The sequence below is a fragment of the Labeo rohita genome, chromosome 24 (assembly GCF_022985175.1).
Source record: "Labeo rohita strain BAU-BD-2019 chromosome 24, IGBB_LRoh.1.0, whole genome shotgun sequence".
NCBI lineage: Eukaryota > Metazoa > Chordata > Actinopteri > Cypriniformes > Cyprinidae > Labeo > Labeo rohita.
In genome coordinates this window covers 8,394,438-8,419,653 of record NC_066892.1, presented here as the reverse complement: position 1 = coordinate 8,419,653, position 25,216 = coordinate 8,394,438, and the positions used below count along the sequence as shown (strand labels likewise).

The following is a 25,216-nucleotide window of genomic DNA, read 5'->3' as shown; positions in this document are numbered from 1 at the left end:
TCTCATTTTATATCATTTATTAATGTGCTTCACATTTGATATGCAAATATGTTCATGGTGCCGCATGCAAACTATAACTGAGGTTAAACAGTTTTGAGGATGTGGGATGGATCTGCGTAATCTACAACTAAGAGGTGCTCACAAATACCCAACAAAGTCTATTTCATTCATTTACGCCAACTGCTACAACAGCTGAAACCTCAGTTAACGTCACATTTGTGGCAGTGTAAGTGCTGTCCACTTCTTGTGCCGGGTCATTGACTGTTTCAATTTATATGGTTAATTATCTCGTTTCAGCTTTGGTGGAAGCTTTCATTAGGTCTTTGTGGACAAAATGCTGTCTGTCATTAGCAGTGAAAATGAAAGCTATAAAAGAGTTAGAGATAGAAGAAGAAAGAGAGAGATGGATGAAAGAGGCACTTTTAAAAAATCTGGCTTTCTTTGAAGAGGTGAGCTGTACCTCTTTTATGGGCAAGTCTAAGTGTTTAATTAGTAAAATGTCATTTGTGTATTTACACACGGTTCTTTGAAACTCACCTGGCCTGCACTATTATGAATTAGTTAATGGTTACCAGTGTTACTTTTGGTAGTATGCGTGTGTCTGTTTTTCGTAGACTCTGTGCGTATCATCCAAAGTTTTACTACAGTTTCAAAGAGCGAGTGAGAGGCTGTTTACAGTATTTAAGAGGTGAAAATAGCGAGTGGAGTGGGACAGTCCAATGAGAGTCCGCTGAATGACAGAGGACCTAATATCTGGCGTGCAGAGAGTGAAAAGTGAATTATTCAGTATGTTTTGTCGCTAATGTGTTTTATTCATAGGATACATTATTCAGAGCCATATCTGGGAGGCACTTTTGAAAATGCTGACTCTCTCTGATAGATTCTCAAGGTTAGAGCAAGGGCTGTTATCCATTTTGGAGGGTCACTGTCACAATATAGCTCTGCTCTCTGGTTTCCCAAGGGCCTGGAGTAAAAAATCTGACACATAATTTCACCCCAGCACACCAGTCAGTTATTATTGCAATAACAGATGACTGACAAACAGCATGCAATGTGGTCATGCCTGCCTTCATTCCTGGCTCCAGTATTACTTATAAAATGTCTGTGGCAGTTATAATAGAAATATTGTTCGTAGACTCAAAATATTTATTGTAAAACATTTCTGCTATCGCTAGTTGATCAGGCCCCCTTGTTGTCAACCAGTATAAATTGCTATTGTCCAGCCTTGAAACTCACACGGTTTTTCTGCCAGTGCATCGAGACCGATCAATTTCTGAGCTGTTAGCCATAAATTGGCAGCAGACATTACATAGATATACTGATTATGCCAATAACAGTTTTTATGATGTCTGTAATCATTCTTTTATTTCCGGCCATTGCCATTAGTGTTCTTTATACAAGAGCTCAATCCTCCGTAATTGATTTCTACTCAGGCTGGCCATGGGCTTCTCTCTCTCCCTCTCTGAGGCTGCTTGGCTGTTTCCTCTGATTAGACCCGCAACAGCCATCGCAGGCAGACAGCGAACCCGCTCCGGGCTGGAAAAAAAACATGCACTGGAGAGACCGATGCTTTACCCTGCAATCTGAAGTGCAGGAAGCCGGACAGATCCATTTGTGAAAAGCTTTTATACTGCCATGGGTGGTGACCCTTTTCTATGGCAAAAACTTGACCCTTGTGCCCTACACCACATTATAATGTCTGCTCAGACGCTCTTTAAGCTGAATCCGTGCAGTCTCTGAACGTTTTGTGCTTTTGTTGTCCAAAATTGTGGAATTAATGCCAATATTTCTAGACTTGGATAGCATGTCATGGCAAGTCAGTTGAGGATGTATACTCACTAGTGTGGTAATAGTTGGTTCTCTGTTTATAGCAGAACACTTTGTACTGCTCACTACCTGTATGTCTCAACATCTGAAATTTTAAAGGAAATCTCTCTAGCATTTCATGATAAATGCTCACCACCCTTTGAGCTTATCCAAAAAGTTGCCCTTGTATTTAACCTCTGGAAATTCTCTCATGTTACACCTCTGCTCAGGTCTCTGCGCTGGCTGCCAGTAATTGCTAGAATAAATTTAAGACCTGGCTAAAATGCTGCTTTGGTCTGTGCTGCCACTATCTTTATACTTAAATCAAACAGCTCCAGCCTGGTCACTGCTATCAGCCATTTCTGTCACCTTGCTTCCCAATGTTCACACTCATCATGCTCTGATTTTTTTTTTCCACGCTTGCCCCTTGATATTGGATTTGAACTCTCTGGCTATCAGTACAGGCAGTTGTATCACTATAAAGAACCACTGAAACAAATTTGGCAATGGTTTTCATATTTACAGTTAGATATAATTCAAACAGCTTGTTCATCAGTCGTGTTGCTTGACACAATTCAGAAAGACGCTCCTCACTAATGCAACAGCCCCAGAAGACCTCTCCTTTCATCATATGTCCTAGAAAGAAGAACTGAATGACAGCGAGCAGTTTCTAATAAGGAAAATGAAACAATTACACAGCTACAGAAAGAAAACTAGATTGTGGTTAAAAAATCACAATGGCTTTCAGCTGAAGATTGTCCCATTGCAGCATTACTCAAGCTTTCATTATTCTATAAAGTGACACTGCTTTATTTATGTTTTGATATATAATTCTGACCTTTTCCTGCATATTTCTGCGTGATATTGCAGAGCTCAGGGAGTGATGGAAGACATTTTGGTTCATCAGCCTTCTCTCAGAGCGGTGCCATTCCTCAAGTGGCTTAGCATTGACATTTCAGTGAGATTTGAGTGTGCTGTCAGCTACAATATGCCTCCTCTCATATTTAAATGTGCGTCTCGATGAAAGCCGAGGGGAAAAGGCTCCTGCCAATACAGTGTAGTCGCAGACAAATGGTGACATTCGACTTTAATCAAATAGTTTATTCATGCCGAATTCATGCTGAGAGATTGCACAAAACCAACCACAAAGCAGCTTTTCAAAAGTGCTGACTTTCATGAATGGACTGAGGCAAATATTTGCATTTTAACACTATTGAAAAACTAATTACTTTTCAATAGAGCTGTTAAACATCTGAGGAGTTGTGCCACATGATTGATATATTTGTTTGTTTTCTTTTTAGCCGAGTTGTAGAGCTGATAGAAAGGCTCAGAGCCTAACACTCAAAAGTGAACACATCAGATAAAATTATCATTCTTAGGGAGGCGTTAGTACAGCCCTCTAAAATAAAAATGTAAGACTTAGAGCATGTATGAAAACATATTTCATGTTACATTCTTCACTATATTGTTGATTTTAGGCTTTTGTTGAAGTTTAGGAGTTTGTTCGCATCTATCACTACCTATGCAACCCAGGCTCATGAAAATGTGTGCCTCTATATACATTTCTTCAACACCGTAATTAACAGGGTTGCCAGGTCTTCACAACAAAACCCAATTGCTACTCAAATATAGACCAGAAGTAGTCTATTCCGGGGGGAAATCGTCCATATGCCCAGGATTCGGCTTTTGCTTTCTACAGTCGCCATCCATTGTGTGCGTTTTTGTATTAAAGCCTTGCATGTTTTCTTAATCCCGCTCCTGCAAACATTCTAATAATGAATAGAATTTTTGTGCATCAGAGTATTTAAATCACTTTGAATGCAGGGTTGCCAAATTTTGCGGCAGGTTGATTTCCTTCCGTATGTTAAAGGTTTGAAATATTGCATTAATTACATTTGACTGAAATGCTTGTATTAAAGCATTTTGCCTTCTACCAGTGATAAAACTATGGTAGTTTTGTGAAGGATGGCCACTGTGGTAGGAACATGAACAGTCACTGTAAAATATGTAGTTTAGGTATGGAAATGACATAGTTTTAATATGAGTGGGGAGGGGAGTCCTCTTTTTTTGAAAACAAAAATATGGCCACCCTAAATAAAAACACATTTAGTGATGCAGCCGTGCTATTTTTAATTTCCTTTGGATCTGAGCTGTTTCGTTGAACCGTTGTTTCACAGGGTTTGTCCCGGAGAAAAGAAATGCATGTGAAGCTGTATATGTGACAAGAAGTTCAAAAGTATCAGTTTTCAAATGACGCAGGATGTTAAAATTGTTTTAATGTCCTAACATAAAATTCTACAAGTAATTATGTGAAAATTAGGCTTTATTAATCAAAACTGTGATATTTCCTCTAGAACCACATGGATGAAACACTAGAAGTTATGTTCTCTCTCTTTCCCCTAATATTGGTTAATCTAGCAAACCTGTGTCAAGAGTGGATATATTGACTGTCAACAGTTACACAAGTATTATTGCTGCAAATTTTAGAAAAAGACAATTTAACTAAAACGTATGTTTTGTTTATGAAAATATATGTGTAAACATACCATATGCTAAGTAGTTCTAGGCTTTCATGTTGAGTATAGGCCCAAAACACTAAAAATGTCAACTAAGTTACCTGTCAACTGTGTTACCCAGTAAAGGTAACATGATGGACAGTAGCAAACATGGATGGTATTTTATGCACATATTCCTACAGATCACTTTGATTTGTATAGCACTTTATACAATATAAATTGTTTTTGGGAAACAGGAAAACTTTTTTCTTCACATTGTCAAATTCTAAATGTACCCCTAAGTATAGAACGATCCACATATTTCCAATGAGCCTATGTTGTACTTACGTGTAGCATTGCAAGGACTGAATCACAGCTGTCCATATCTGTACACTCTCAGCTGTTTGGTGGCTTGGCATCATAAATGAAAACAGCTGGCTCAAATAGTACTGAAGGATCTCCCCCTTGCGCGAGACGTCGAGCAAGGCACTTAACCTCTGCTTGCTCCGGGGGGCCCGCAGAATGACTGTATGCCTGTGTGTTCTGACCCATCCCTTTGCCTCTGTCACCGAAGATAGAAGAGCCATAAAAATTTGGGGGTTTTATGTTAGAAAATTGATCACAGGGAAACCCACGATCAAGGGTGAAGTGTGGAAATTGCACTTTTGGTCTTCAAACAGCTGTTGCAACCAAAAGATACTTTGAGAAGGGCATAGTAAATGGTATTATGCTTTATTAGCTGCTCTACTTTGTGTGTCACCGGGGGTGCTGTTCAATAAGCTTCAACGACTGTCTTTGCATTCATACTAACGGTGATCTGCTTATTCATTTTAATTCTGTGACCTGACTCTTATCCAGTTTATCTAGCCCTATGTGGCACCCCTCCCAGCCACTAGACGAAAATGCCCTGACAGGATGGGCAGCAGTTTGGACCATGACAAAACACACATCTGTTTGCTGTTTACACTTTTTGAATGTATTCACCCCGGTGATATCGTTCCTGCAGTAACAGGAAGTAGTATTTCCTACGGTAGAAGCTTCTTGTTCTATCTTAACTCTATCAGGACATGGATTAAGTACATACTGGCTGCTACAACAAGATAAGAATGTATTTCCCCAATGCTGCTATCCCATAATGCACGCTGACAACTTTTCATCAGTTTTTTTTGTACCTGCCAAAAAATGAGTAGAATGGAGAGGACAACAGAACCAGCCATTGGTAATGTCCTATTATGTTATACAACAAAGCGCCATACATTACACGTACACACATGGAGATAGTGTACCATCTTATCTTCCTCTTGTAAAGGTTGGAGGAAGAACAGTTGGCTTAAGCTAAAATGATATTAATATAAACATTTATCCTGACATTTACTCTCACAGAATGGCACAGAAAAAAGTAGCGGATGCGACTCAACTAGAAAATCATAACCTTAAATTAACGCAAACATTTCTGAGTCACCGTCAGAGTGTGCATTAGAATATTGGAAAATCATTTTGTCTGGTCTGTAATTTGCTCTGTGAATATGTCCCACTGGAGCTCTTGGCTTGTAGATAATGAGAGCACCGTCATTTGCCTTCTAGTTTTTATTTCTATGACACAGGGAATTTTCTTTAATGTATTCCATTTGACTAAGGGCTTCTTTTCTCTCTCCCTCCCTAATGCAAGACGAGGCTAAATCCCTCTCCTGGTAATGGGGCTTTTGTTGGTTTCCACAGTTCATCACGCATGGAAAATTCTCAGCTCAAACCTTCTCTGAGGACGGCTTCTAAGAATAGGCAGAATTCTGTAGTAGCCTATCTGAAACGGGGCCCTGGGATCCATTTACTTTTAATTGCTGTCTCTTCCTTTAGGCTACAGATCTTCCCTCCCTCCTTCAGTCTTTCTTTCTTTCTTTCTTTCTTTCTGTGTTTGTTGTTGTGTTCCTCTCACTCTCTGTGTTACTAGCACCATTATGCTCGTGTTGGCTGTGCAGACATGGTGATTTTCACAATCTGTTTGGCATTCGAAAGCGGAAAAGGCTGCGAAATGGAAATGATTCAATAAGCGCCAGATAATAAACTACTATCTCCTCACACATTAAACATAGACTCATGGATCACAGGCACACTAACTACTGAGACACCTATAATAATTTACCTATCCTCTTTGCAGAACGAGGACCGGTATCATTGCACCGGGCCAGATCCACAGTTCCAGCCACATTAAATGCCTGTTGTGCATGTGTGAGGGGATGGAGAGATTAATGAGTATGTGTGGTTTCTAGATGTCAAAGCCAAGCCATTTACTAATTGGAGACAGACAGAAAGAGCTGAGTAAAGAAGGACCTTATCGATAAATAAATTGATCTCCTTAAATGGGCAATGGACCACAAACAGCTACGTTTCTTGACTGAGGTGAAAGGGATTGATTAAAAAAAAAAAGAAAAAAAGAAACTTCACAAACACACAATTCAAGCCATCTCGCTCGTTTTCTCTCTTTTTCAGAATGGTCAGTGGAGGATGGATTAATAGGGCTATTCATTTTCAAGGAGAGGAAAGAAAAGGAAAAAGCTGTCTTTTCAAGGGATAGCGGCCGATGAGAAAAGGGCTGAGGAGGCTCTTTGCAGGCCTCGAGGGCTGGATCTCTCTTTCTGAGAGCCGTGTGAAGACAGAAAGAAAGAGAGAGACTCTGGCTGTCTTCGCTGGCCCCCAGACAGAGCGCCTCAACTGACTGACAGTTCAAAAATGCAATGATCTGTTACGTCTGTCCCAGGCACTGCCGAGAAAATTCGAAATCAATAACAATGCAATCAGAACTGAGAATCAAATGCTAAATATTTCCCTAGACATTTGCTGCAAAATGACATTTGCTTTTTTGATGAATTGCTAATGTGCTTCCGAGCTTATTGCTAGTAGCCTACGGTCGACAGTCAGGTGTAACACCGCCTCTGCAGAAGAGCGCAAAACTGCATACAAATATGTGACCCTGGACCACAAAACCAGTCGTACGTAGCATGGGTATGTTTAGCAATAGCCAACAATACATTGTATGGGACAAAATTATCAATTTTTCTTTTATGCCAAAAATCATTAGGATATTAAGTAAATCTATCGTAAATGTATCAGAACTTAATTTTTAATAAGCTTAGAACTTCATTTGGATAACTTTAAAGGCAATTTTCCCAATATTTAGATTTTTGCACCCTCAGATTCCAGATTCCAGGCCCCTATGAAATCAGTTTTATTTTTTTTAATTCCTTTATTTCAGTTTTAATTTTTCTGGATTCCGTTTTTTTTTTTTTTTTTCCATTTTAACTTCTCTTGACTCCTTTATAATGGTTCATTAAATTTTATTAATCAAAAAGCATGTCTAATTAATTAAAATCATGAAACTTATACAATTTTACATCAGTTTATTAATAGTTTAACAAAAATGACATGTTTAGGGCCCTATGACATTTTATTTTTTCTCCCCATGTTTTATTATCAAATTCTGTGTTTTAGCATATCTGATTAATTGAATGCATACTTAATTTATTCAAATCTATTCTTAAAATAGCCTTATGATTTTATTCCCCTCAGAAATTCTGTGATGTGTATTTAAACATTTCTGGTTATCAAATGAAGGCATAAAACCTTTTAATTATTGAAAATGAAGCAAACTTTATTTTTTGGCAAGCAAAGGGGATTTACTATTAACATACATCTCCGAGATGTCTATTTGACAGCTGCATTTACATCTGCAAGACATCTGCAAGATGTAGTTTGCTCATCTGCAATATGTCTGTTGGACGTTTCCTATCAGATGTCAAATAGACGTCTATTAGATGTCTTTAAGATGTTTATGATTTAGAATGTATGTAAAACTGACATCTTACAGATGTCTGCCAGATGTTTGTACACAACAGATGCTTTCCAGATCAAGAGGTCTTTAACAGACATCTTACAGACGTATGTGTGCTATCTGGGCTTTGTAAATTCTAATGAACAATGCTAATATATTTCTGGCACAATGTTAAACCGGAGTCAAACCAGACTTTTATTTTGACGGATTGCCATGACTACCTTTACAGTTGTGTGTGTATATGATATGACACTAGTTTTACTCAAATGGAATGGTCAAATGCTCACTAAGTGACGCTCAGAGCAGTTCCGGAGATGTTATTCATGTATTTATGCCCTCATTTAGCGAGACGCTTAAGTCAACACGCGCCATGTGCGCTTCAGTATGTGTGTAGTAAACAAAACAGCGTGTATGCGCCATTCATAATACAGAGACACGCAGAACATGCAGGATTCATATTTAAATGGTATTTTTGCGGCTTAATATTTACAGATACTAGTCAATATCGTAGTTTGATTAAAATGTAATGACCAACCTTTGATTAATTCCTCCAAACTTTGACAAATTCCATGACATTCTGTGTTATTCAGTATATTCCATTTTTGTGACAGGATTCCAACGATTCCGTCTGTGTTTTCCGCATTGCAGAAATCATAGGGCCCTAAAATAGTTGTCGGCCAAATATTGTCCTATTCTTAACAAACCATGCATGAATGGAAAGATTATTTATTTCAACTTTCAGATAATGTATAAATCTCAATTTCAAAAAATTGACCCTTATGAGTGGTTTTGTGGTCCAGGGTCACATATTTATGATACTTGCTTTATTTAAGTCACTTAATGGATGTGTTCTAGAAGTAAAAAAAACTTCCAGAAGAGCATTTCTGACTCTTAATTGTGGCCTGTTAACCATATTACTTGACTAAACATGATTGTTTATTATGATATTCCTGCTTCCATGCATTTTCAAGAACAGTCCGTTTCAGACTTTAATTAAAGAGACAAAACCAGCAGCTCTCATACACACTTTTTGATATAAATCAGTATTTACTGTGCAAATGAGACTGTCCCAGGACCAAATTAGGAGAGGCCCAAGAGCTTTCATTTAATTAGTGAGACCCTGATTAAAAAACAGGAGCAAATTACAGTTTCTTGGGAGGGCGAGGAGAGGAAGAGCAATGGACGTGACACTGAGCGGTTACAGAAGTGCTGTTTGTAGTGAGATTGTTAGCTCTTTATTGCTGCTCTCCAATCTGTAAATTGAGTCTGTTGGTGGATGGACTGCAGTGTCTGCAAGTCTGTGTCCCGCAGGCAGCAGCCAGCAGCCAGCAACATGTCTGGCATTTAAACCTCTTCCTTTTCACTCCCCTTTGTTTAGACTGACTTTTTTTTCTCTCTTAAACTCCTCCCCTCTGCCCTATATATCTTTGTTTCTGAAAAAAGACCACATTCTATGATCTTGTTGGATTTTTGTTTTTTCAGCTGATGTTTTAAATGATTGAAGAGTTTATTTGCAAAGAGAGATAACTCAAAAAATCATGTTTTATTATGTTATCATGTTTTTATTGTGTTTTATTGTGTTAGATGTCTGTTTTTGCAAATAAACTCTTCAAAAATGTGATGTCATGTGACATCATGACCATTCCAATTTCCAAATTACCAATTTCTGTCATTTACTTATTCTAAATAGTCTGGATGCACTTGGGAGGGAACTGATTATACTGATTATTAACCACAAACCACACAGCTTGTCTAATGCAGCATTGCCTTTCATTATCCTTTTCTTTCATTTTAATTATCTCACAGAAGAAACCAAGGGCATTATTCATCTTTTTTAGTGGCTATCCACGTATATATTCTACAGGGAGATGTATCTTTGTTCATAGTTAGGGAAGACAACGTAAAGCGAAGCTCTCGTAACTTCAGCGGGTCGTCGTTTTCAAAAGCCTCGGCTTAAAATGTATTACGTATCCTCATGCTGCACATTAGAGAATAGAAATGAAGTGATTTAGTGACACACATTGAGCTTCAGATGTTGCTCTGGGAGTAACGGCTCATCTCGGGGCGTGTTAAGGGGCTCTTTAATGGTGTTTAATGTGTTCGTTCTCTCCCTCCCCACCAAACTTCATAGCTCAAAACGACAGCCGCCATACTACGGGCTATTTTCTCTGATGTATGCTGGAATTTGTAGAAATCTCATTAGGGCCTTTTCTCATGCAGTAGCTCCTATTGTTTCAGGCTGCTCTTTCACAGTGAAGCAGCCTTAGAGAAAGAAGAACAAAACCTTGCATGCATGAGGAAAAACTTGTGAGAATGTAAATTCGTATTGAGGACCGACTTGCTCAGAGCAAAAACTCCCATTGGAGCCATCATCCCTTATTCAGAAAAAATGATTACAAATTGCTGATTTTTAAAAAAATCCCAAATCAGATGCATGCAAGTGCTGATTATGGCTCTGTTGTTTTTATTTAATAACTCATATGGCAAGTGAATATGACCTCAGAGAATATGAATGGAAAAGACGGCTGCGTGAAAACCGCGGGTCAGCGTTTACAGTATCTGACACAATACGTCTGGACCCTGCGGCGTTCTCCGCTCATTAGGCGGTTTGGTGGTGACACCAGGGTCCTTCGTGTCAACAGTTGTAAAATCCCTCTATTCATCATGCCGTTAATTTTGTATTCATTTTCGATTTAGCTTAGAAACGCCTCAGCAATTTGTTTTATTCCCTCTTGAGCAAATTACACCCTGCTAATAATCCTAATTACTCCTCCTAATGTATTTCCCCTCAAACATTTCCTCTAGAGTGAGTCATGAGTGCCAGGCCCATAATGGTTGCCTAAAACCGTCGGTGTAGTTTACACTTAACTATGATCAGCTCAATTAAAAAACTTTACACCACCTATTCTTGTGACTGGCAAACAAGGTTATGCTACAAATGGTTCTCTGTGAACTTTATAATAGCCTTCTGCCAATTAATAGCACTTTCGCTTGGACGTCAGTGTTATCAGAGTGTGTTTTTGTCTGCTGTTGAGAGCAAACCTATTTAGAATGTCATAGTATGTGAGCGCTAAAGATCTCTAGCCGTGCTTTACACTGGCGCCGAATTCGGCTAATGCTTTTGAACTCTGTTCTGCTTTCAGAGAATGGATGAAAGCAGAGGTGTGTGCCAGCGTGCCATGTGTCACGGCGTCGGGGTTTATTCTGCTCGTAGATAAGAACACAGCATAAGCCGCTCTTCTCCCCAGTCGACAGGCCTTTCCACAGAATTATCTCCGTCAAAAGTTGTTTCGGCTGTCTATTTTTAAACTGGCAATTTGGAAGGCTACGCATGTCTTCTGCCATAATCATTTAGTGTAAACTCTTTTTAATAAAGAGATCCCTTTTAGGAGCCTTTTAGCTGTCATTTTGATTTTCTCTACATTAATTTGAGTTTATTTCATTGGAATGCGTTCATTTTATTGTATGCAAATATGCATTAAGTGGATGATTAATTTGCAATAAACCTTTCGGTTCTCATCCAGCTGATCTTTTGGGGTAATTTTAGAATGTTTTTAAGTGTTTTGTTCTTGGGTTGGAGGGTTTAAACCCAGAAGAATTTGTGACTCTTAACCACAAAAGTCATTTTTTGAAATTGAAATTTATACATTATACACTAATGGTTTGTTAGGATATGACAATATAGCTGAGATACAACTATTTAAAAATCTGGAATCTGAGGGTGCAGAAAAAGAGTATTGAGAAAATCGCCAATCAAAAATTACGTTTTGACATATTTATGGTAGAAAATGTACAGAATATCTTAATGGACCATAATATCTTAATATCCTAATGATTTTTGGCATAAAAGAAAAATCAATCATTTCGACCCATACAGTGCATTTTTGGCTATTGCGACAAATATATCCGTGCTACTTAAAGGAGAAGTCCACTTCTAGAACAAAAATTGACAGATAATGTACTCAACCCCTGTGTCATCCAAGATGTTCATGTCTTTCTTTCTTCAGTCATAAAGAAATTGTTTTTTGAAGAAAACATTTCAGCATTTTTCAGCATTTTCAGTGGACTTCTGTGGTGCCCCAAGTTTAAACATCCAAAATGTAGTTTAAATGCGGCTTCAAACAATCCCAAATGCGGTTGTAAATGATCCCAGCCGAGGAAAATTTTGAATGAGGATGATTTTGGAATGATTTTTTGCAGTTGAGGGAGAAAATACGATTGGAGTTTTTCCACATACACTTTTAAAAATAAAGGTGCTTTAAAAGGTTTTTCACAGTGATGTCATAGAAGAACCATTTTTGGTTCCACAAAGAACCATTCAGTCAAAGGTTCTTTAAAGAACCATCTCTTTCTTACCTTTTTATAATCTGAAGAACCTTCTTTCACCACAAAGAACCTGTTGTGAAACAAAAAGGTTCTTAAGACGTTAAAGGTTCTTTATGGAACCATTTATACAAAAAAGGTTCTTCTATGGCATTGTGAAGCACCTTTATTTTTAAGAGTGTACCCTAACTGTCGTAAACCAAAATACACAGAGTTCAGGAAGAGCAAGACAAAACGAGCATTTCAGAATAAAAATGATTTAAATTGTATTTTTTGAATGTAAATAACCAATCGTTTCGCTAGATAAGACCCTTCTTCCTTGGCTGGGATCGTTTACAGCTGCATTTGGGATCGTTTGAAGCCGCATTTGAAATGCATTTTGAAAGTTCAAAATTGGGGCACCACATCAGTCCATTACATGGAGAAAAATCCTGAAATGTTTCCTTTAAAAAACAATTTCTTTATGGCCGAAGAAAGAAAGACATTAACATCTTGGATGAGAAGGGGGTGAGTACATTATCTGTAAATTTTTGTTCTGGACGTGGACTTCTCCTTTAGGACTAGTTTTGTGGTCCAAGGTCACATATTATCTTTGTATGACCATCAGCTTGCTTGTGTTGCTTATCTAGGCTTAAAGTGGAACAGGAATAGCTTTGCTGTTGACACTGGGCATCAGGTGATTTCACAGGGGGATTCACTTCTTCATTCACCATTCCTTCAAGTGTGACTGATTCAAATCCGGGCAGAGGAGACATAAAGGCTGAAGGTTCAGCTTCTGGATCAAAGTGTGTGACTGCATTCAGGTTGAAGTAGCCTTCTTAGCATGCAGTGGTGATATGTAGTCCGGCAGCTGTCTGGGTGACTGGCTTAGTGCTGCATTTTGGAAGTCCAAGTTAGATGTACACCAAAGACAGCACAAGCAAAGCCTCTACAATCCCATTCTAGACTTCTTCTGAACACTGTTCTGTCTGCCTTACTTCTTGAAGTCTTTCCCATAGTGGCAATTTGACCACTGTTACTCAACTTCTAATGGGCATATGGCACAGAAAAGAGCTAAAATAATGACAAAGAAATCAATAGATGTAGCCTTCTAACATGCTTTAATCAGTCGTTTTATACAAACCACTGATTGTATAAGGAATGCACACGGATGTATAATTGACCCCTTTGCAAAAACCAGCCCTCGGACAAACAATGCCGCTACACGTTATGTTCTCACGCAGTGAAAAATACATCACACTGTAAGTGTGCACTGTAAAAAAACAAAACAAAACACAATTTGTTGAGTCAATTTAACATAATTTGTTACCCTGCTGCCTTAAAATGTTAAGTTTGGTGAACTCAAATAAGTTTTGTCAACTTGAAATGTTAAGTTCTAATGTTAAGTACTAAGTGACAGCTCAGACATTTGAGTTGACGGAACAAAAAATTTGGTTTGTTAAACTTAAAAGCTGGGTAAGTTACCCAGCTGCCTTAAAATTAAGTTGAATCAACTCAAATATCTGAGTTATCTTAGTACAACTTAACATTTCAAGTTGACTAAACTTTTTTTGAGGTGACTGACCTTAAAATCTTAAGGCAGTCAGGTAACAAATTATTTTAAGTTGACTCAACAAATTGTTTTTTACAGTGTACCAGCAATTTGTTCAGTTTATCCCACTTTGCTATTTCTAGAGCTAAACCATTACATAGTTAACTATTACATAGTTTAAATATATGTGTATATAGCTAGCTCATTTTCACTTATTTTTAGACTTATTTTAGACAAGTTTGTTCTTTTTTAAACTTTTTTGTGTTCCATGACATTATATGTTGAATTTATGTTTATATGTAGTAAAATATCTAGCTAAATAGCACTATTTATTTTTAAATAAATGTTTCCAATACATTTCAATTAATTAAGAGACTTAATGTGTTCATCTACAGAATTCCGAGCACTTCTGTGTGGTAGCTCAGAATATCTGAATTTGTCAACGTCATCATGCATAATTCAAAAAGCCTTCTGTATCTGCCGTTACACAGCATTTAAATAACTGAGCTATAATGAAAATGCATAGACATGCTACCACTATGAAAGGAGGTCAGAAGAACACCAGCGCTCATTAACTTACACACATCTAATGTTTCTGCAGCTTTTATTTTGCAGCAACCCTAGGCATACCTCTTTTTTTCAGTGAGCTAAACTTAATGAATATTCAGTGGATCATTTTGGAAGGCTGATATGTCTCTGACTGGCAGCACCAAAACATCTTCAATCGTTCCCTTTCGGCCGTGAACCGCCCGCTGCATGACAATTACAAACTCACTCAATAATACTGCTGACAGCTGTCACAAACACCAGCACCTTTAGTTTATTTATCTTGAGTTTTCTTTTTTCCTCAATTAGCGCATCTGAATTTTATGCATTTATTTTTTTCTGTGTCTTTTGGGAGTCATCAAAAAGTCTTGCTTTTGGTTTCAAGAGCAGATGGGTTTGGGTCCACTGAATTCAAAACGATCTATCATTTGCCCCCCGTGGATGCACTGGTCTGAGCTGCATATTTAAAAAATGACTCTAAAAACACTTTGAATTACCCATAATCTGTTGATATGAAATATTATCCATTGCTGCGTTGAATTGTAAACAATTACACATTATCTCAGCAGGGCCATTACATTGCCATCATGACATTTCACACAGTTTGTAGTCAAATATGTTCATTTACTTGACAGCGATATACTATAATTTCATGGAATCTGAAAAATAAGTCTCAATATCCTCAGCCAGACCAGTGGATCCCAGGGGGTGTGCAGGAGCAGACAGGAGGCTGACTCATGGTGTCAACGCATGCCGTCCCAGGGTGGGCGAAAAGGACAGCCAGTTAACCACGGTCACAACCTTAGAACATTGGTCCCTCAGAGCTGACAGAGAGCTGAGAGGAGTCTGGCCCACACCTCGACAGCTAAGGGGATAAATGACATCCAACCTGGGAAGTAATCAGCCTTGGGAGACAAGAGAGAAGAGAGTGAGAAGGCAAAGGTGTGGGGGTTAATTTAGATATGGTAGTGGCACTAACAAAGGGCTCTACAGTGCGACCATTTCAGTCGCATCTGCAACTGAAAACTACCGTGTGCGACTATGAAAAATTTCTAGGAGCACTAGTGTGACTGACCCGATCAGCATATTTGTGTTTGCGCTAAGGGGAGCTTCAAAGTTTTCTACGTGTTTTACAGCGTTGAGTAATGTATCACAGACATATCTCACAAATCCTTTCATAAACAAAGTGTAGAGAGAGTGTAAATAAGAGATTCATTGTGCAATGTAGAGAGCTTCGTTGATTATAATGAAACTTTGTGATTGCGATGAACTAAGATGAGTGACAGTTTTTAATGTTTTTATGGGAGTTTCTAAATGAGATACTGATTTAATACAACAGTTAATGAACAAGAAGTTAATATTAAGTGACTAAGATTGTCTGACTATAACACTAATGCCTGATTTAGCTTTGTCGTCAAAAATTGTTTGAAACAAGTCACAACTGAGCCGCTTCGCATCTCCATTAAAACACAGCGGTGTTTAGTTTATGAATGAATGCGTTTTTAAGCGTATCTAGTGAGTCAATGATTCAATTTCCCATTCATAACGACAGTCACTTGCTTTATTCCTGAATTATTCATACGTTTGAATGAATCAAATGAATGAATGATTCAGTAATTAAATCAGTGACTTGCTGCCTCTTACTGACAGTTTTAGTTTCATTTTTAAAGTACCTTTTTAGTTATTTTAAATCATTTAATATTTCTATATTGCCACCTCTGAGCCTCATTAATTCTATAAAAATATACCTACAAGTCACTTTTGTGTTGTTCTGTACCACCTCTGTAGTACAAATTAATTTTGTTAATACTGATTTCATTTGATTGGTAACTTATTCTTATTCTACCTGTTCTTATTCTTTATTGTTTAAAAAGCGTACAAAATATAATTAATTTTTTTTATTATTATTGATTAGAAGGTGCTCCTGAAATTTTGACTGTGCCCCTAAAAAGAAAGAAAGCGTAGAGCCCTTTAACAGGAAGTTGTGTCTAAATGTTTTATATATATCAGTATCAGTCTCTCATTTTCTTGCAATTAGTAATTCTGTTTTTAATCAGAATTTGTAGGCACTCCTTTCCCTTCTTTTGCATCCAATTATCTATCTCTTCTAAGCCTCTTTTGTGTTTTACGTAAAAAGGATTTAAAAATCAGCCAATACAGCGAGCTCTGATACACATCGTCTCATTCTATTCCGTTTGATGTTCTTCACTTTCACACATTAGGGCTATTGATTTCTGTAGATAAATTTAGATGATCACAAAGCCGCAGACGCTTTGTGTTGTAGCTGTGTGGAATAGTTTTGTGTGCTCAGTCGCTCGGGAGTCACTACAGAGCTGTTACGAAACAACAGTAAAACAAGCAGTAACATGGAAACCAATAAGTGACACAGTTTGAGCTCCTTCTCTGTCTGTGTGCTTTGTTTTCTTATGCTGCCAGTGAAGAATTTTATTATAGTGTTTTTTCCCCCTCTCTTATTAGGGCTTGTGGTTACTGAGATATGTTTCAGGTAGGTGCTGCCAGCACAAATTTAGAAACAAATATTACCTCCATTCACAGAATTACCAAGAAAAATATCTTCGAGAGCGAAGGAGCCTCGCGTACATGATTTATCTCAGATTTACTAAGAAACACTCAGGAGATGAACTGAAGTAGCATGGTGCTGCATTACCTTGTGAAACAATTCAGTTAAGTGCAACAATTAAAAATTAATAAGCAAACACGCGTTTGTTCCTTTGACTATCACAGTGGCCACATTGCCTTTTAATTTAGTGTGGTTTTGTTTGATTGCTTGATAAAAGCCAGTGCGGTTTTCCCAGGAGGGTGTTTCACTTACCAAGATTATGTAGTTAAATATGTTGCATTTCTTGTTGTAATTAAGTAGATGATTGTCACACAGCAATGGAAAGTGTAGATGGTGAGGTTATATTTTGACAGGATGTCAAAATTAAAGTGTTGATGCATTTAACATATGCAGTTAATTAACGTTGAAATCATAGTGAATATTTATCTAATTTGATATCTATATCTAATTTTACATTATTCTTAACTGATGCTTTGTTCTTCTTGACAAGTAAGCAGCTACCTCTGTTCAGTGTCTGTCTGAGAAATCCAACTTAGAAAACAGAATTAGATCGCTCCCATTATAATCAGCAAAGCTGTCTAGACTGGAAGCACCTGATGTGGCACGTCATACTCAGTTCTGTCGTTCATTTGATGGACACCCTGTTCCTATTTTGGTCATACAGCTAAACGACTCCTTTTTTATTCACAAATATATGTATGAATTGATCACTATAAATTGTATATTTACTATCAAAAACCAGTCTGTAATTAACACTACATAATTCTAATTAAATTGCTAAATTAAAAGAATATTTCACCTAAAAAATGAAAATTTGCTGAAAATGTACTCAACCTCAGGCCATCCAAGATGTAGATGATTTTTTTTTTTTTTTTGGAACAGATTTGGATTTAGCATTACATCACTTGCTCATCACTTGCTCACCAATGGATCCTTTGCAGTGAATGGGTGCCATCAAAATAAGAGACCGAACAGCTGAGAAAAGCATCGGTCCATCAATTAATGTTGTGTGAAGTGAAAAGCTGAATGTTTGTGCTAAACAAATCTATCAAATATATCTGATTCTTGTCTGAATAACAAGAGAAATATGCACAGATCAAAACATTTCAAACAATTTTTTCACTGGAGGAAGTGTTATTATGGATGATGGACTGGTATTTTGTCCAAAAGTGATTGATTTAAATTAAAATGCCTTAACGATGATTTTTTTTGTTGTTGTTTTTTGTACAGTTTTTCACTAATCATTAATTGTAATCTCATTAATTGTTCTAGGTTCATTTTTGGGTGAACTAATTCTTTCAATTACTTTGGATATTAAAATATGTTCTCAAGGCTGTGTGATGTGCCAGTTTTATTTGTAGAAAGAGTATGTGGTATATAGTTAGTCGCAGTATTGTTTGTCTCCAGAGTTTTTGAAGACAGCCTGGTCTCATTGTTTATACGTAGATATTAATATGTAACATTTACAAGCACAAAAGATACTTTTATTAATGCTAAAACATACAATTTAGAATATTTCTGCATTTAAAATGTACAAATCGCTATTTTTAGCTAAAAAGGTAAAATATTTATGTATCTTTTTTTAATGTTTTTTTAATCATTTTATCGATAAGCGATTTAGATATTTAGTCCCCTTAACCTACCCACAAACCTAAACCTACCCATTTTATAGCGAATATAGAAAGATATAAACATGATAGACCGAAATATGCAGGGAAATGACAATTTTAGTAAAAATCGAGCATTAAAACAATATTTATATAGTCACTAATCCCACTCCTACCTCTAAACCTAACCATAACTATCTTTTCTATCATTAAGATTTGTATTTGTATCAATGCATTTCTTTATCATTTTATCAGTAAGTGATTTAGATTTTTAGACCCCTTAACCTACCCCCAAATCTAAACCTAGCTATTTTATAGCGAATATAAAAGATACAAAACATAATAGACCGAAATATGCAGGGAAATGACCATTTTAGTAACAATATAGCATTAAAAAGATATATGGTCGCTTATCCCACTCCAACCTCTAAACCTAACCATAACTATTTCTGTACTCTAAAAGGAAAAACATGACAGACAGATAGGTGCAATCACAATCATTTACTGAATGCAGAAGTGTCAAAAGCAGTCCTAAAAGCAGTCCAAATGACGATGCATTGCAGCTGTAGTCCTCTTTGGCGAAATATGGAAGGTTTGTGTGAGATGCAAAGCAGAATTTAAGTTGTTAATTGCTGAAAATATTATCCAGATTATTATCCAGATCCACTCCATGAAGGCGCGCATTTCTCATTCAAACACATCTCACAAGAAACACAGCATGTCGCAGTCTGTGACAAAGCAGGCGAGAGCCAATGAGCGTTTGATTTTCCTGCCATAAAACCTGTCGTTTCTTGAAGCGGCAACATTTGAATTTAACAAGTGGGTTTTGATGCTTACGGTCGCTGTTTAGAATGGAGATAAAGATCGCTAAATGAGTTTGGGACTTTTCCTCGCAATCGTATGGATTCTAAACATTTGGATCACAGCGCATGAATAAAATTGGTTCCTTTTTTAATTTTGTTGCATCTTTGGTGTATTTTATGGATCTTTTTTCAACAGAGAAAATGCCTTTTGTGTCCCATGGCAAACAAAGTAAATATTTCATGATAAGTAATGGTTAAACGATTCCAGAAAAGTTATTCATTTTAAGGGTTTAAAGTGTAGTCTTGTTTTATATTATGTAGGCCTATTCTTTGAAAAAAGCTGGCAGCAGAAATCACACAGAACAGATCGAAATGTTTGAAATTTCATATTAAGTGGTAAACGAGTAAACAATTTAATAATGCAACTGAAAACATAATGCCATTGATATGACAACTGAAAACAATAACAATAAAATAATGCCAATTAAATAAAAAATTACATTTATTTTTAGGTGTCATCAGTATGCTGCTGAAAATACATAAGTACATAATGTTTAGTTGCTGTAAATATGCCAGTATTGTGCATTTTAGTGTCTGTAAAAACGTAAGTAAATAAACCACAAGTTTTACAGAACCACATGACTGCAGATTGAGTGCCACATCAACTGTGTACATGTGTGCATGCTATCTGTATGCATTCTACCCCTAGACCTGTTTTTGCTTCTTGATAAATGTGATCTCTAGTGTTGTCTGACAGAGGACAGTTAAAACCACCCTCCAGTCTACATTCAGCCTGAGCATTCTCACTTCCTCTCTGTCTGCCAGCATCAAATGAAGGATCGCTTTCACAGCATGTCTCAGCTAAACACAGTTTGAGTAAAGAGAAACCTCATGCATGTCCAGACTGCATTATCAAGCCTATGGTTCTGAAGTGTCCGTTCAGTTGAATTGTCATAGCATTATATGGCACCAGATATCTTTAAATAATCTTTTACATACCAAATTACTGATTGTGCTGTAGATAAAACCTAAAGATATTCATTGCAAATATGTCAGTAGCACGCCAAATTAGATTCAAACCAATTACAGATTCACAATGCGATTCTTTTGATGTTTCCTTTTCACTGTCATTCTTGTAATTTAGGCAGTTATGCAGCTGAATGGCGCCTGATTTAATTACTTGTAGCGAGCTCCATATTCCCATCAGAGGGCGGAGGGATAGAGGGGGGTTGGCAGGGATATCACACCTCTCTGCCAACAGCCAACCTCCCTCTGCCGCTGGCTAGAGCCCCACACACGCTCCGCTGGAGAGAACTGCTCACTTTTCAGTGAAGAAGACTTGATAGATGCTCACATATGCATGTTTATCAATCTATCTAAAATGATTTTGGAATCATTTAAGCTTTTTTGCTAAATGTTTGGCATTTCAGAGCAAGCTTTTGTTTAGAATACTCTTTAAAATGATGGCTGATGATGTTTTCTCTCAAAGGGCTTTGCGTAGGGTGTATAAAACACTTTCGGACCTCACCCTGACTCATGCAAGATGCTGCGGGGTCTGACCTTTTACCTCAGAAAGATGTAATGTCAAAGCTTGCCGGGAGTGATTTTCTAGATTTTTGTGTTCTTTGACTTGACTTCCTGGCTTGCTGACAGCACAGGTGCTAAAGTAGCTTACTTCTGGTTTTAACTGAATCTAGCTGGTGAACCAGCATGGTTAAGCCTGTGAGGACACAAACACAACAGCATTCCTCTGTGGAGAAAAAACATCTAAAATTTTGGCTGTTGACCAGCAATGCTTTTTTTTAATCTGCATACTAAACTTAAACCTTTGTGGCTACAAAAAAGAAAAGAAAGGTTTTTTTTCGATTGCCAAAAGTCTGTAGCAGAATCTGGGGCAGCTTTGAGACATGAAATATACAGTGGCAGATAGCACAGACAGGTGCTACTGTGGTATAGTGAGTGTGGGAAGGAAAGATCGCTCCTCTGTGTATGTGTAAGAATGCGTCTGTGAATAGCTGCATCAGAGCTGGTCAAGTTCTTATATTGCGAAGCCAGCATTATTCCAGACACATGTGCACCACTTCCACCTCTGGCCTTACACTCTGAGTCATATCTAATGAAATAATTCAGATATAAACCGAAGGAAAGACATTTTCTCTCTCTCTCTTAGAGAAAGTGACATAAAGAGAGAGAGAAAAACACAAGAAAGATCTTTTAGCCGAGGATAGGGAGGGTTTTTTTTGTGCTGTTTCGCATCTAAAAATCACAAGCCCCCGCACAGAACTTCAGTCGGAGCTGTCAGCTGCATCGATCTCAAGGAGAGATGTGTCAGACAGAGCCGAGAGAAGTGGCTGAGAGTCGGAGCTAAGGGGCCTGCTGGAGAAACAGATGGAATAGCAGAAAAGGAGATAGGAATAGTTTGACAATAAACATCAATAATGAAAAAAAGTTTGACAATAAACATCAGAGAAAGGAAAGAAGGGTTGAGACAGAAGGAGGAGGATATAGCAGAATGTTCAGTCTGTAACAGAGATTTAAAACACAGGAATAAATTATTTAATAAATGTGGGGTAGAAGTGCTTGCAGGGTTACGCAGGTTCATACAGTTTTATTATTTTTATAGTGTGTTCATGGATTTAAAAAAATTCGTAAAGTTCTTTCAGGGCTTTAGATTATTAAATATATATATATATATATATAAATATATATAAATTAAAAAATATATATATATATGTGGGACACACTTAATTCAACTCAGCATATGAAAAATATTACCCTTAAAAGAGTTCACCCAAAAATTTAAATGTACTCACCATGAAAACAAAGAAACACACAGAAACAATTAGAAAGACAGAAATTTGTCAGTGCTGCCCTACAATTTTTACGAATAAATTTACTTCACTATGCTTGATCTACGCTTGCTTTTAGGAGCAATAATCAAAAAATCTGATTAAAAATTAGCCTTTCCATTACGAGGTGACATTTGACTCCTAAAAAGTGATTTACAGGGGAATTTTGTTTTACCTTTGTAATGGCACTTTTTCTAACTTTATTAAAAGTATATCATGTTTTATGTCAAATGAAAAAAAAATCATAAATTCATGTTGAGATTAATGTTTTAAATATAAAATTTTGAATATAGAAATATTAAATGATTTAAATAACTAAAAAGCTACTTTAAAAATAAAAATAAAACTGCCAGTAGGTGACAGCAAGTCACTAATTTAATTACTGAATCATTCATTCATTTGATTTGTTCAGAAGGCTGATTCATTCAGGAATAGAGCAAGTGACTGTCTTTATTAATAGGAAATTGAATCATTGACTCACTAGATTAGTTTAAATACACGTTCATTCATAAATGAAACTGCTGTGTTTGAATGGAGATGAGCAGTGGCTCGGTTGTGACTTTCAGTCTATTTTTGATGACGAAATAAAGCAAAATCAGTTTACTTATGCATTTGTTTGATCAAAAAGTAAAAACTGTTTTTTAATATATTTTTAAATGTAATTTATTCTTGTGGTAGCAAAGCTGAAGCAGCAGTCATTGTCATCCTATTATGATGATTTGGTGCTCAAGAAACATTTTCATATTATTATCAATATTGAAAACAGTGCAGTAGTTTTGTTAGGATGCTATTTCCAGCGTCTGAAGTATTTTAGTTGTTTGTTGTGAACTCACTATTCCAGAAGAGAGAAGAAATAGTTTAGCCTTTGATGTAAAACAAAAAAGGAAGCATTTTTGTATCTATTCAAACTGAGGAATTCTAGACTGTCTTGTTTTCTACACAGAACATTTGATAAATTTCCAGGAATTCAAATTCACTCTTTTATTGAATGGGGCTTTTCAAAACCTGCATGGAGCCACTTTATGTAGAGAAAAACAACGTTTAAAAATAATCTGAATTTTTAGTTTTTTTTTTTTTTTTTACGAATTATGGAAAAGTTCTATCTCTGTACTATTGTATGATGACACTTTGAACTCCCTACATACACTGTGGACCCCCAAGCTGAGCCCTGACAAGTGTAGAATGAGAATTTAAGGCTTTTCATGCTATTTTCTGGGTTGTCTCATTAGATTAGTCTCAAGGCTTAATTAGTCACTTTAAGAGAGCTTAATTCATCTTTTATTTCTGAGGAGTGGAGTTAATCAGCCAAGTTGGTCCTTTTAAAGTTTTTAATAGCAGCTTGTCAGGAAGCAAATAAGTCCGTCTGGACTGAAAGACATCCTGGTTTCATTACACAGGGGAAAGCTGAAAAAAAATGCAATGAGAATGCATATTCACCTTTTAAATGTTTTTTCTCTCTTTTTTTGCGCAATGTAACAAGGCAGTGCTCTTTCTCAATGTCTGTCTCTCTCAGACCCTGTCTCTGTAAACACAAAGGATGCTTGTGTGTGTGCTGTGTGCACACATGAATAAGTCTAGCAGAGTACAGAGGATTGTGCTCTGGTCCCTAGAGTCATCTGTCAATCATATTTCACATTCAGCGGTGAAAAAGAGTAAAAGAATCCCCGGTGGATGGGCCAAAGAGGCTTCACTGATCTACAGGGGTGGTAGGAGCAGAATTTAAAGACCACTGAAGCTGTCTGCCACACACTGACGACATTCAAAGTCATATTGAGTTTAATCATCCCACAGTGCTCCAATCCTGAGAAAAAAATGAGCAAAATACAGCCACAAAGCTTGTTATATTCAGGAATGGAGAAGGTGTCAAACAGGGACATCTGACTGAATTCTTTTGACACATTCAGTAGCCAAACCCTTTTGCAATTCCGAGACTGTCAGACATGCAACATAAACTAGATTAAACACAAAGGAAGATCTCACAGCCAACAGTAATTAATGTAAAACTCCCTGTCTGCACAGCAACTCTTAATTAAGCGGAAACTATATCGTGAATTAAATGGCTGTTCTAGATGTCTGAGATTTCTCATATCAAGGGACAATTTCTCTGTCAAAAAGATACAAATCCCATAGAGCTGTTATGAAATTATTCCGAATGAAACCCTCAGGCTGCTATTTACAGAGATTCACCAATGACATGGCTGAAAAATGACTTTTAAAATGCAAGTTGTAGCTGGCAGAAACAATATGGGTCCACATTGCAGATCTTTATGAGACATTATGAATTGCGGCAATGTGATTTGCGGATCGCTTCAACCAACGCTTGTCTCCTCACATCTAGCGCATTACTATTATCATAAAAATATTAGTCTTTTGGAAACGCTTTGAAATTGAACACCTTACCTACGTGAAATGAGTTTTCTATCCTGGCCGCCCTCAGAGGAGGATGCGGTCAGCACAGAGACACTTGTTCATTCAGCCGTAGCGGTGAAGCAGACACGCAAAATATGTACGTCTGACTGAAGGAAGAAAACACAGAGGGAGAAGGACTGAAGAAAGAGGAAATATGATCTGTCAGTCAGTTTGAGACAAGGCCAGGATTATCAGGTCTAAGACACCACGGACAGCCTTAGCCTCTACAACTACTGCTGCCATAGTAACCCACACCGTGGCCCCGGTCATGCACTGTGAATGATGCATTGTTAACTGCAGAGAGACTCATGATGTGGATGTTCCCAGTGGGTGGCTCGATGAAAGAGTGTGTGAATAATTCTGTACAAGCCAATGCATCTGCTTTAATCAGTTTATAAACATATAATGTTTACATATAATATAACAATATAGTAAATTAG

The 25,216-nt window shown here is 37.2% G+C and overlaps 1 protein-coding gene across 15 annotated transcripts in view; it reads left to right on the top strand.

Moving 5' to 3' along the window:
• ntng1a (netrin g1a) overlaps positions 1 to 25,216 on the top strand; it is a 104,031-nt gene that overhangs the window by 10,835 nt on the left and 67,980 nt on the right. The gene's annotated exons all lie outside the window — the stretch shown is intronic.